The sequence below is a fragment of the Saccopteryx leptura genome, chromosome 5 (genome assembly GCF_036850995.1).
Source record: "Saccopteryx leptura isolate mSacLep1 chromosome 5, mSacLep1_pri_phased_curated, whole genome shotgun sequence".
Classification (NCBI taxonomy): domain Eukaryota; kingdom Metazoa; phylum Chordata; class Mammalia; order Chiroptera; family Emballonuridae; genus Saccopteryx; species Saccopteryx leptura.
Window position 1 is genome coordinate 198,502,213 of NC_089507.1, and position 9,477 is coordinate 198,511,689.

A 9,477-nucleotide genomic window follows, 5' to 3' on the forward strand; every position below is an offset into this window, starting at 1 on the left:
CCTTCAAAAATGGGCCTCTTTGACCATCAGTGTAAGCTTTGAGCAATAGGTATGTCTATGCTCCGTAAGTTTTTTTTCCCCATTCAGCTTTGGATGGAAACATCACTGCACATCTAAATAGTGATGGAAGTATGGAATGTTGTTTCCTAAGATGCACTCAGGCACAGAAATCTGGAACAAACTAGAACATATCCTACGTAAAAAACAGGACTTCATTCCTCTGCAGGCAAACCTTTGATGTCAGTAGTAGGCTGGGAACAAAGGATGAAACTGTAGATAACAAGTGTCAAGTAATTATCTAGCCCAGGGGTAGTCAACCTTTTCATACCTACCGCCCACTTTTGTATCTCCGTTAGTAGTAAAATTTTCTAACCGCCCATAGATCCACAGTAATGGTGATTGATAAAGTAGGGAAGTAACTTTACTTTATAAAATTTATAAAGCAGAGTTACAGCAAGTTAAAGCATATAATAATAATTACTTACCAAGTACTTTATGTCGGATTTTCGCTAAGTTTGGCAGAATAAATCTTTCTAAAATAACTTACTATAGTTAAATCTATCTTTTTATTTCTACTTTGGTTGCTCCACTACAGCCCACTATGAAAGCTGGAATGCCCACGAGTGGGCGGTAGGGACCAGGTTGACCAGCACTGATCTAGCCAATGGCACAAAACATGAGGGACTACGTTCTGGTGCTTGGGAGGCAGATGACTGAGTCAATTTCCCAACCAGCGGCAAAACTACCAAGGAATAAGAAATTAGGGAAAAGAAAGAGAAAGAGGGAGCCAGGAACAAGGAAGGAGAGAGGAAGGGAGGGAGGAAGAGAACATGTGTGGAGAGAGAGAGAGAGAGAACGCTCTTCATCCAAGTTCCCTGGAAATATGGTTTAATGAATTGCAAACACACGAAAGAAAAAGTCAGCTAGTTGGCTTTAAAAAGCTTTGTCAACAGATTCAAATGTGTTTAGGGACTCTGAGGTGGTAGAAGGGGTGGAATGACGCCCCAGCCTTGCTTGGAGAAAATGGGTATTTGCATATTTATTACCGCAGGAATTCAAATGTCTTTTTATGGCATTTCCTAACGTTTACAGACAGAGCAGACGTGTGAACAGTGGGGAGGCAATTTGTTTCTCTCTCATAGTCTGCAACTCAATTTGGGGGGGAAAAAAAGTCCAGCTTTCAAGAGCAAGTAGATTGCATTTGTAATGGCTGCTCCGGGCAAGTTGGATTGTCTGCTGCGATCACGTCTTCTGCCACTTGGCAGGTGGGCGGTAGAACAGCGAGGCCATCCCTTCTTCATATGTTTTCTGACTAACCCTGACCCCAGGATAATGTGCTTATTGGTCAAATAAGTTACAAAACTATCAGCCTCTGGAAATGCACAATTCATGCTAATATGTTAAGGCTCTGACAAGTCCTGTACTAAAAACAGGGACTTGAATTTTGTTCATCAAGATTTTCCCCAATCCTGTTTGAACACAAAACATTTTTCTGGTGACCCATTTTCTTACATCTTACAGCAGGTGTGGGCTCTCAAAATGTTTTAGGAAATTGTGAGTTATATGATTTGCTCTATTGTAGTCTCATGAACCAAATAGTTAGAGCTAGACAGAGTAAACAAACCTAAGTATTAAGCTGCTTTAAATATGTTATGGAGTATTTACTCTCAGGAATAGAAATAAGTTAGAGTCATGGAAACATGTTGGTTGCCAAATCACAACAGCTACAATTTATTGAGTATTTACTATGTGAAGGAAATAGACGCATCAAATATCCCATCTGATCCTAATGATAACAGTAAGAAATAGGTATTTTTAGTCCTGTTTTATAGATGAAGAAACTAAGGCTCTGAGAACGTGAGCAACTTGCTTGTACTCACATAGCAAGGGTGTGGCAAATTCCAGATTGGAACTCGGGTCTCAGTTTAAGTTGTATGTTCGCAAATATCTTGCTTTTCTCTTTTTCCTAGCCTAGCCATCCTAAAGGGGGCATGAGTGACAGGGAACTTCCATTTGTCTAATGCTTTTTATATGTCCCCTTGCCAGAAGGTTTGCACATACCAGTTCTCATTTGACACCTACTTCACATGTGGTAGAATAACGAGTTTTACAATGAGGATGGACACAGCATCTGCAGGGCTCCAGGAGTTCACGTTCTCAAATCTCAACCAAAGTTGCTTTAGAGGAATATAACTTAAATGCAGACCCAAACATCATCTTATTTTTTATTTTAATTAGGTAAAAAAAAAAAGAAATCAAATAGTAACTTCATAACCATAGCCCAAATCAATGTAACTCCCTGTTGGAGTTGATAAAATAAAGTATTTGGGCCACAACTGAAGTTTAGGAAATGTATTTCTGGCCCTGGCTGGTTGGCTAAGCGGTAGAACATTGGCCAGGTGTGTGGAAGTCCCGGGTTTGAATCCCAGTCAAGGCACACAGGAGAAGCAACCATCTGCTTCTCCACCCTTCCCCCTTCTCTCTCTGTCTCTCTCTTCCCATCCCGCAGCCATGGCTCCAATGGTTTGAGCAAGTTGGCCCCGGGCACTGAGGATGTCTCCATAGCCTTGCCTCAGGCACTGAAATAACTTGGTTGTGGCCCTAGATGGGCAGAACATTGCCCAATAGAGGGCTTGCTAGGTGGACCCTGGTTGGGGCACATTCAGGAGTCTGTCTCTGCGTCCCTGCCTCCTGCCTCTTACTTAATAAAAAAAGAAAGAAAGAAATGTGTTTCGAGCCCTGGCCAGATAGCACAGTGGATTAGAGCATCATCCTGATACTCAAAGATTGCTGGTTAGGTCCTCGGTCAGGGCACATACAGAAACAGATCAATGTTTCTGTCTCCCTGCCTTTCTCTCTAAAATTAATAATTTAAAAAAATGTGTTTCTAACCTTTGCATTCTAAAAATACTAACACAAATCTTCTGTGCATCTGTAAACACATAGATAAATGGAAGAGATTCTAATAGTTTATATTTTTTTCCCACTAATGAGGGTGTTAAGTTTTTTAATTACTGGATGAATAAAGTAAGACACCAAATTTACAGTAAGAAGCAAAACCTCAAGAAGGAACCCATACAAAGACAAAGAAAGCTTTCTAGCCAAAATGTACTGAAATCTATTTTGCATTCTAGTCCTGGGCAGCTATCAATCACTCGCCATCTTGGAAACCATACAAGAGAACTGTGAATCCAGGTCTAACTTTGGGGAGATCACAATAGAGGAATGCTCTCCTAGGACACAGTGCCCCTGGCCAGGTACCATTTACCTTGTGAAATGAACAAATCAGGCATCCTTTAAGAGAAATCCCCTGTTGCTTTTCACTATGCAGGATCCCCTTCAGGCAAAAGCACACTGAGTAACAGGCTTCTTTGAGGACAGGTAACAGGAAATTACTCCAGCAACCTAAGCAAAAGAAACTATATTCAAAGCCATTGGAATCTTACAGACTCAATTCTCTCTGGAGATAGTGATACCATAGAAAGGACTTAGCAAGAACCAAGGGAGCTGTGAAGGGCCAGGGAGCACAAACTGCTGGAACAGCCCTTTAGAAGATAGTTTGATCAAGGAGCTGCTATAGAAATGAATGAACTTAACCCTACTCTCCTCGATCAGCCGGTGTGGCTGATGTTGCTGTGCTGAGTAGTGTAGCATTGGGCTGTAAGAGTGCAATACACACCAGATTTCAAAGACTTAGTACAAGGAAAATAATGCTGATTATTTCATGAATAAATTTTATAATGATTACATGTTGAAATGATATTTTGTATTTGCAGTTAAATAAAATCTATAATTAAAATTAGTGAAACCTGTTTACTTTCTAAGTGGCTATTAGAAAATTTAAAATGTGTTGCTTGTATTTGTAACTTGAGTTATAGTCTAAGAGAGCACATGCATGAACCATTTCTTCTTTCCTCACCAGAAAGCCAAAACCCTGGGATACAGAGTCCAGTTGGCCAAGCTTAGGTCACACATCTTGTCTCCTGGCAGTACCAATGTGGTGTTGGTTTCTGGATTTATTGCAATCTCCAGGATTTCACCAAACTGGGGAGACGCAATGAAAGGAAATTGAGGTGATCAGGGAAAAAAAGCTGATGCTACATGACCAAAAAAAAAAGCCAAATGTTCAAGATTAGAGAGTAGTGCCTCGCATGTATTAGGCATTTAAAATTTATCCCTTGAAATAAAAGGAGAAATGAATGAACAGTGAACAGTTGTTATTACTTTCTCACCTCACCGCCCCCTTCCTCATCAGGTCTCCACTTCCATCCTGGATCTAGAAGAAGCCACGTTTCACATTATGTAACTCCATATCGTCGCCTGCATGGACTACGTGTTTAGTGCTGTTTATCTGAGTTACCATTTTGTGGAGGAGTGTGCTCATTGCTCTTATGACTCACTCGTTTTGTTCATTAATTCCATTTTTACTGAGCTAGTCACAGAGCCAATTCTGAGACCTCTTCTCTATCTACACCCACGCCTTTAGTGACCTCATCCAGTTTCATAACCCTAAATACCACATCTCACATGATACATAGATTTAAATGTCATAGATGTCAATAACTCCCAAATTCATATCTCTAATCCAGACCTCTGTCTTTGATGCTAGACTCTGTCAAATACCCAGCTGCCTATCTGGCGTCCCCATTTGGATGACTAATGGACATCTCAAACTCAACTTACCCAAAGCGGTAGTTTGGTCATCTTTCAGTTGGTCAGGCCCATAGCCGTGGAGCCATCCCTCACTCCTTTCTGTCACAGTTCACATAAGATCTACACAAAATCTTGTTGGCTCTACAGTCAAACATATCTAGATTCTGATCACCTGTCACCACCTCTGACTTATTTCACTTTGCATGATATTCTCAAGATCCATCCATGTTGTTGCAAATGACAGTAGTTCATCCTTGCTTATGGCTGAGTAGTATTCCATTGTATCTATGTATCAAGAACCATATAATTTGACTCAGGTGTGGGCTATAAAACAAAGTAACAAATGAACAAACAAGACAAACAAACAAAAACTCACAGATGCAAACAACAGTTACCAGAAGAAAAGGGGGGAGGTAGTCAAGAGTAAAAGGGGTCAAATATATGGTACCTTCACTTTGGGTAGTGAACACACAATGCAATTTATAAATGATGTTTTACAAAATTGTACACTTGAAACCTACTTATTTTATTAAACAATGTCACCCCAATAAATTTACTAAAAAATATATTGGGAGAAAAAAAATTGCCATCTAATCCATTTGCCTTCTGAGAAATCAATCTCCTTTTTAAAATTGCTCTTTGCTAATAATAAATTTCCATTCATTTCTCGGTTAAACTGTACCTGACCCATTGCAGGAATGGAACTGGTCAAGGTCATTTGAAGGAGAAAATAAGAAAAACGTATTTATTTTACTAAAAGGAGATCAGTTGGCTGCTCTCCTCCCCTTTTCTGAGAGCAGAAGCCTCAGCCACTTTTTTACTTATATTGATTGTCATGGTAAAATAGCTGCTCTTCATAGAAATCAGGTGGTGACCCATAACGCCCTGCGACTACATTGCTACATCACCAACACCGGAGAAAAACACGTTTGCATTTTACGATGCGGAATGCTCACCCACTTCACGACCTCACCATCTGCTTCCATCTGTGGAATAGTTCAAACGACCAAACAACATGAAACTCACCTAAAAGAGCTTCTTCATTAGTTATAAACTTTTATGATTCAATTTAGAAAAGTTTATAGTCCCTAACGCCGTGAGAGTTGCTACTGCGCAAAGCACCATGCTGCTCTATATCACGGGGTCCTACAGCAGCTCTGACCTTTCCGAATGTCTTTAGTGAAAGGAGAAGATGTGAAAGGCAGATAATAAATGACCGAGGCTTTATTGATATTATAATGTGAAACAGTTAAAACAGGCAATGGTTATGAGACCATGGGAAATAACGCCTCATACCATAATGATCTGTTCCCCGTGTGCCAGATTCTTTTACTGACAAAATATCTTTTAGGAGTTTTAAAAATTGCAGAGCCAATAAAACTGGGCAGGAACATGCTGGATTGCATTCTGCCCAACACATCATCATCAGAATTATCAGCCAAATTCAAATTATCAGCTGGACCTGTTAGGGCTGCTGTGGGTCCTAGGCTGAGATTTAGGGCAGAGCTGGGTGCTTTAGCTCCTAGAGTACTTCTTCGAGTGAGGCTCCGTCTTAGGGGAAAGAAAATAAACCATCTGATGCCAAATAAGAGTCATTTTCTATTTATAACAATAAGGGAAGCACTAGTTTAAGCATTTGTACAAGGACATCCCTAACTATTCAGAACCAAGAATTAATATGCATGTGAGAGCAACCAGGAGAGACTGACAGCTCAGGTCACCATAGTACCTGCAACTGCCACCTGCTTTTCCTATTTATATAAAATAATAATAATCTGAGACTTATAACTAAGGAGGAAACAGAGGGTCTTCGCCTACCCCTCCTGACTCACTGCAAATCTAATGGGTATCAACACCACTCCTCTGCACAGATATCAGTAAGCTCAAGTTACATCCGGGAAATAACGCCATGGATAAGGGAAAAGGTAACAGATGTCTCAAGCCCACTGCCTCTGAATATTTCCTGCTCTCTCCAAGTCTTCAAATCCTCATTTATCTCTTTCTAGTCCTTCAGCAACGAAAGCATAAATCAGATGCAAGAACTCTTTTGGCAATTTTAACTATTAAGCTATTAGGTTTAACCATTTAATTACTCTACCTTGGAATAAGTATTGCTGTCTTGTTTTTGTTAAATAGCTTTAGACCTATTTTTATTCTTCCCAATGACTTTCATAATATCTGTTTCAGGTTTGCTGAGAAATCTTGCTCAGTGGGATGCCAGGTAAAATGTCAATTTATAGATTAATTTAGGGGAGCTAGCATACTTAAAATAAGACGAGTTTTCTCATTCACAAACATGGTCTCCCTCCATTAAATTTAGGTGACTATAGCTATTAACTATTCACTACATCTAACAATTAAATCTTATCACACATTGTAGCAAATATTCAGAAGCATGTACTATACAATTTAATAAATAAAATCAATACAGGAATTGTCAAAGAAATGTTTGCTACACATTAATCTTACTATGCTGACAAGTTTGGGAGTCAGATGAAAGATATGAGTTGTATAATTTAATTTTCCCCTAAACAAAAGACTGTTAGGAAAGGTGTTTAGGCTTCTGCAGCAGTAAATATATGTATAAAGGTAAAAGATTGTGCTTGGTAACTGCTTCTTTAATATAAAAGAAAATTTGTGGTCAAGGAATGATGTTTTTATTATATTTACTTGAAAATGATTCTTCAGATCCTGTAACTGGGAAGGTTCTGTGTGGTAATGCAAAGTCATTCTGGTTAAATTTTCTGAAAGAATAACTATATTCATTTGTTAATCTTATTGATTACTGGGATTATATCTTATTTTTTTAAAAAAAACAGCCTATTTATTTGTTGGAGCTCTAAATATTTTGAATCAGTGGTGAGGAGAAATTTATATATAGCAACTCCAGAAAAAAGGTTATTGGAACAACAACAAAAAAATCTCAGAACTAGATCTCCAATTCCAGAATCTTACAGGAGCTGAGGTTTATATCTGCAGTTCAATAAACAATGACAGTTTCATTTTGTTTGTTTCACCCAAGAAGAAGAAAATACAAAATTTAATATTGGGAAGAGCCAAAGCTTTTCGATAAATAAAAAATCTAAAAGCCATCACATCAGCAAATATAAAAAGTGCAAGATAAATCAATGTATGAATAACTGTACAGATATATTCATGTTTTGTATTTTGAAATATATTCTGTACCTTTATAAACATCATCAACATGAATACCCTGGTTTTAAAAGGAACATTTCTTATGCTTTTCTGAATTGCATAGAAACAGTGCTAGCTATTCTCTTACAAATGATAAGTAACAAAGTCTAAATAGGAAGTGGGGGGAGAGAGAGAGAGAAAAAGAGAGAGAGAGAATTAACAGGATTTAGAAACTTACTAGAAACTGGTTGGTAAAAATGTGTCCTATTACTTCTGTTTCTTGGGGAGACTGTTGACTGATATAGGTATTGGGAAAAGCAGGCTCTGCTGGTAATGTTAGCAGAAAAAGGGGTTGAGTGCAGGTGTGAACACGGAACATGAGACCCTCCCCATTTACAGCAATGTTGCCGTTAACCCTGGACACTCCCAGGCACAGACTGGCCATGTGGTGTGTCAGTGCCAATCTCAGCTATAGCTGAAAGAACAGAGTGAGTTGCATGCCAGGGTTATACATATTTGCATTGATATTTTTGGAATACATTGATCTTTTGTTTCCTTCCACCCAATGCCTAACGTGCATGAGAGTGTTGAGCAGACAGCATTTTTAAAGGGCTTTCTTGACCCAAGTTCTTAACCTCAAATCCTTGTGGAACTTATCAACATCATCCCCAGGAAAGAATTTAAAAATGACCTTTTTTCACCTCATGAAAACAACGTTTGTGCTTGAAATCCTGGCATTAAAAAATACCGTATTTCACTCTCCCCTGAGCACTCCTTTTTTTTCTCTCTCTCTCACTGTGCTCATTTATATATGTTTGACTCCTCAATTACACGATACTGCCAGCTCTCTTGAACGTGACTGTGAAGGGTTCATTGTCATGTCTCCTCTCTCAGCATCATTTGTTGTGCATTGTAAGGGTCACAGGCAACCCTTATTAAATTAACCTATTATACCCAGGAGCATATTTTGCTGCAATTATTCTGGCTACAGTTATGAATGAGAGTTACCCCAATTTTCCATAGTTGTTTCCATTGTAACTCCTTCACTCTGGCTTCCCTCTGCTGAGAAGAACCTTCCCTCCCATGATGCTCTGGGGCTTTCCATCACACCACCTGGTCTCTACTCCGAAGTCCTCCCTATATAGAGCTTGTTCCTAAACCCAGTATCCAGAAAAGCTCCCCAATTCCTGCCCTACATCCACTTTCTCTCACTAAGCTATTGTATTTCCTTCCTCACATTTATTACTGCCTGAAATTCTGTTATTCATTTACCTGCATACTTTTTAAATTGCTTTCTCCCTACAATGGTAAGAAAGCTCTATAACGTCAGGAATTTGATCTGTTTAATTCAGCTGGGTTACAGCAAGCAGGCAACACGCCCTGGCAAATAAAGGATGCTCACGTCACGGAAGGTTTTATTTGCTGGCCTCTCAACAGATTAATTGGGACGCTGAGAGCCACACCCATGTATGGAACCCCTACTGCGTCAGACACAGAACTGGGGCTGAACATGCCTGCACGCACACACATTTCAATCTTCACGACAGCCCCAGGAGGGAGAGTTTACCGATCTTATCTCAGCGAAGAGGAAAGCTGAACCAGAGGAGACAGGCAGCTAGGAAGTAGAGCTGCTGGGCTTGTAGTCAGATCCCACCGGCCCCGAAGTCTATATTCCTTAAGCCAAGCAAG

General features: G+C 39.5%; 1 non-coding gene across 1 annotated transcript; it reads left to right on the top strand.

The window, feature by feature from the left end:
- Nucleotides 1–6,283: 6,283 nt before the first annotated feature.
- On the top strand, nt 6,284–6,412 carry LOC136407377 (small nucleolar RNA SNORA44). Its single transcript, XR_010751919.1, has one exon. It is a non-coding gene; the product is annotated as a small nucleolar RNA SNORA44 (small nucleolar RNA).
- The last annotated feature ends 3,065 nt before the right edge of the window (nt 6,413–9,477 follow it).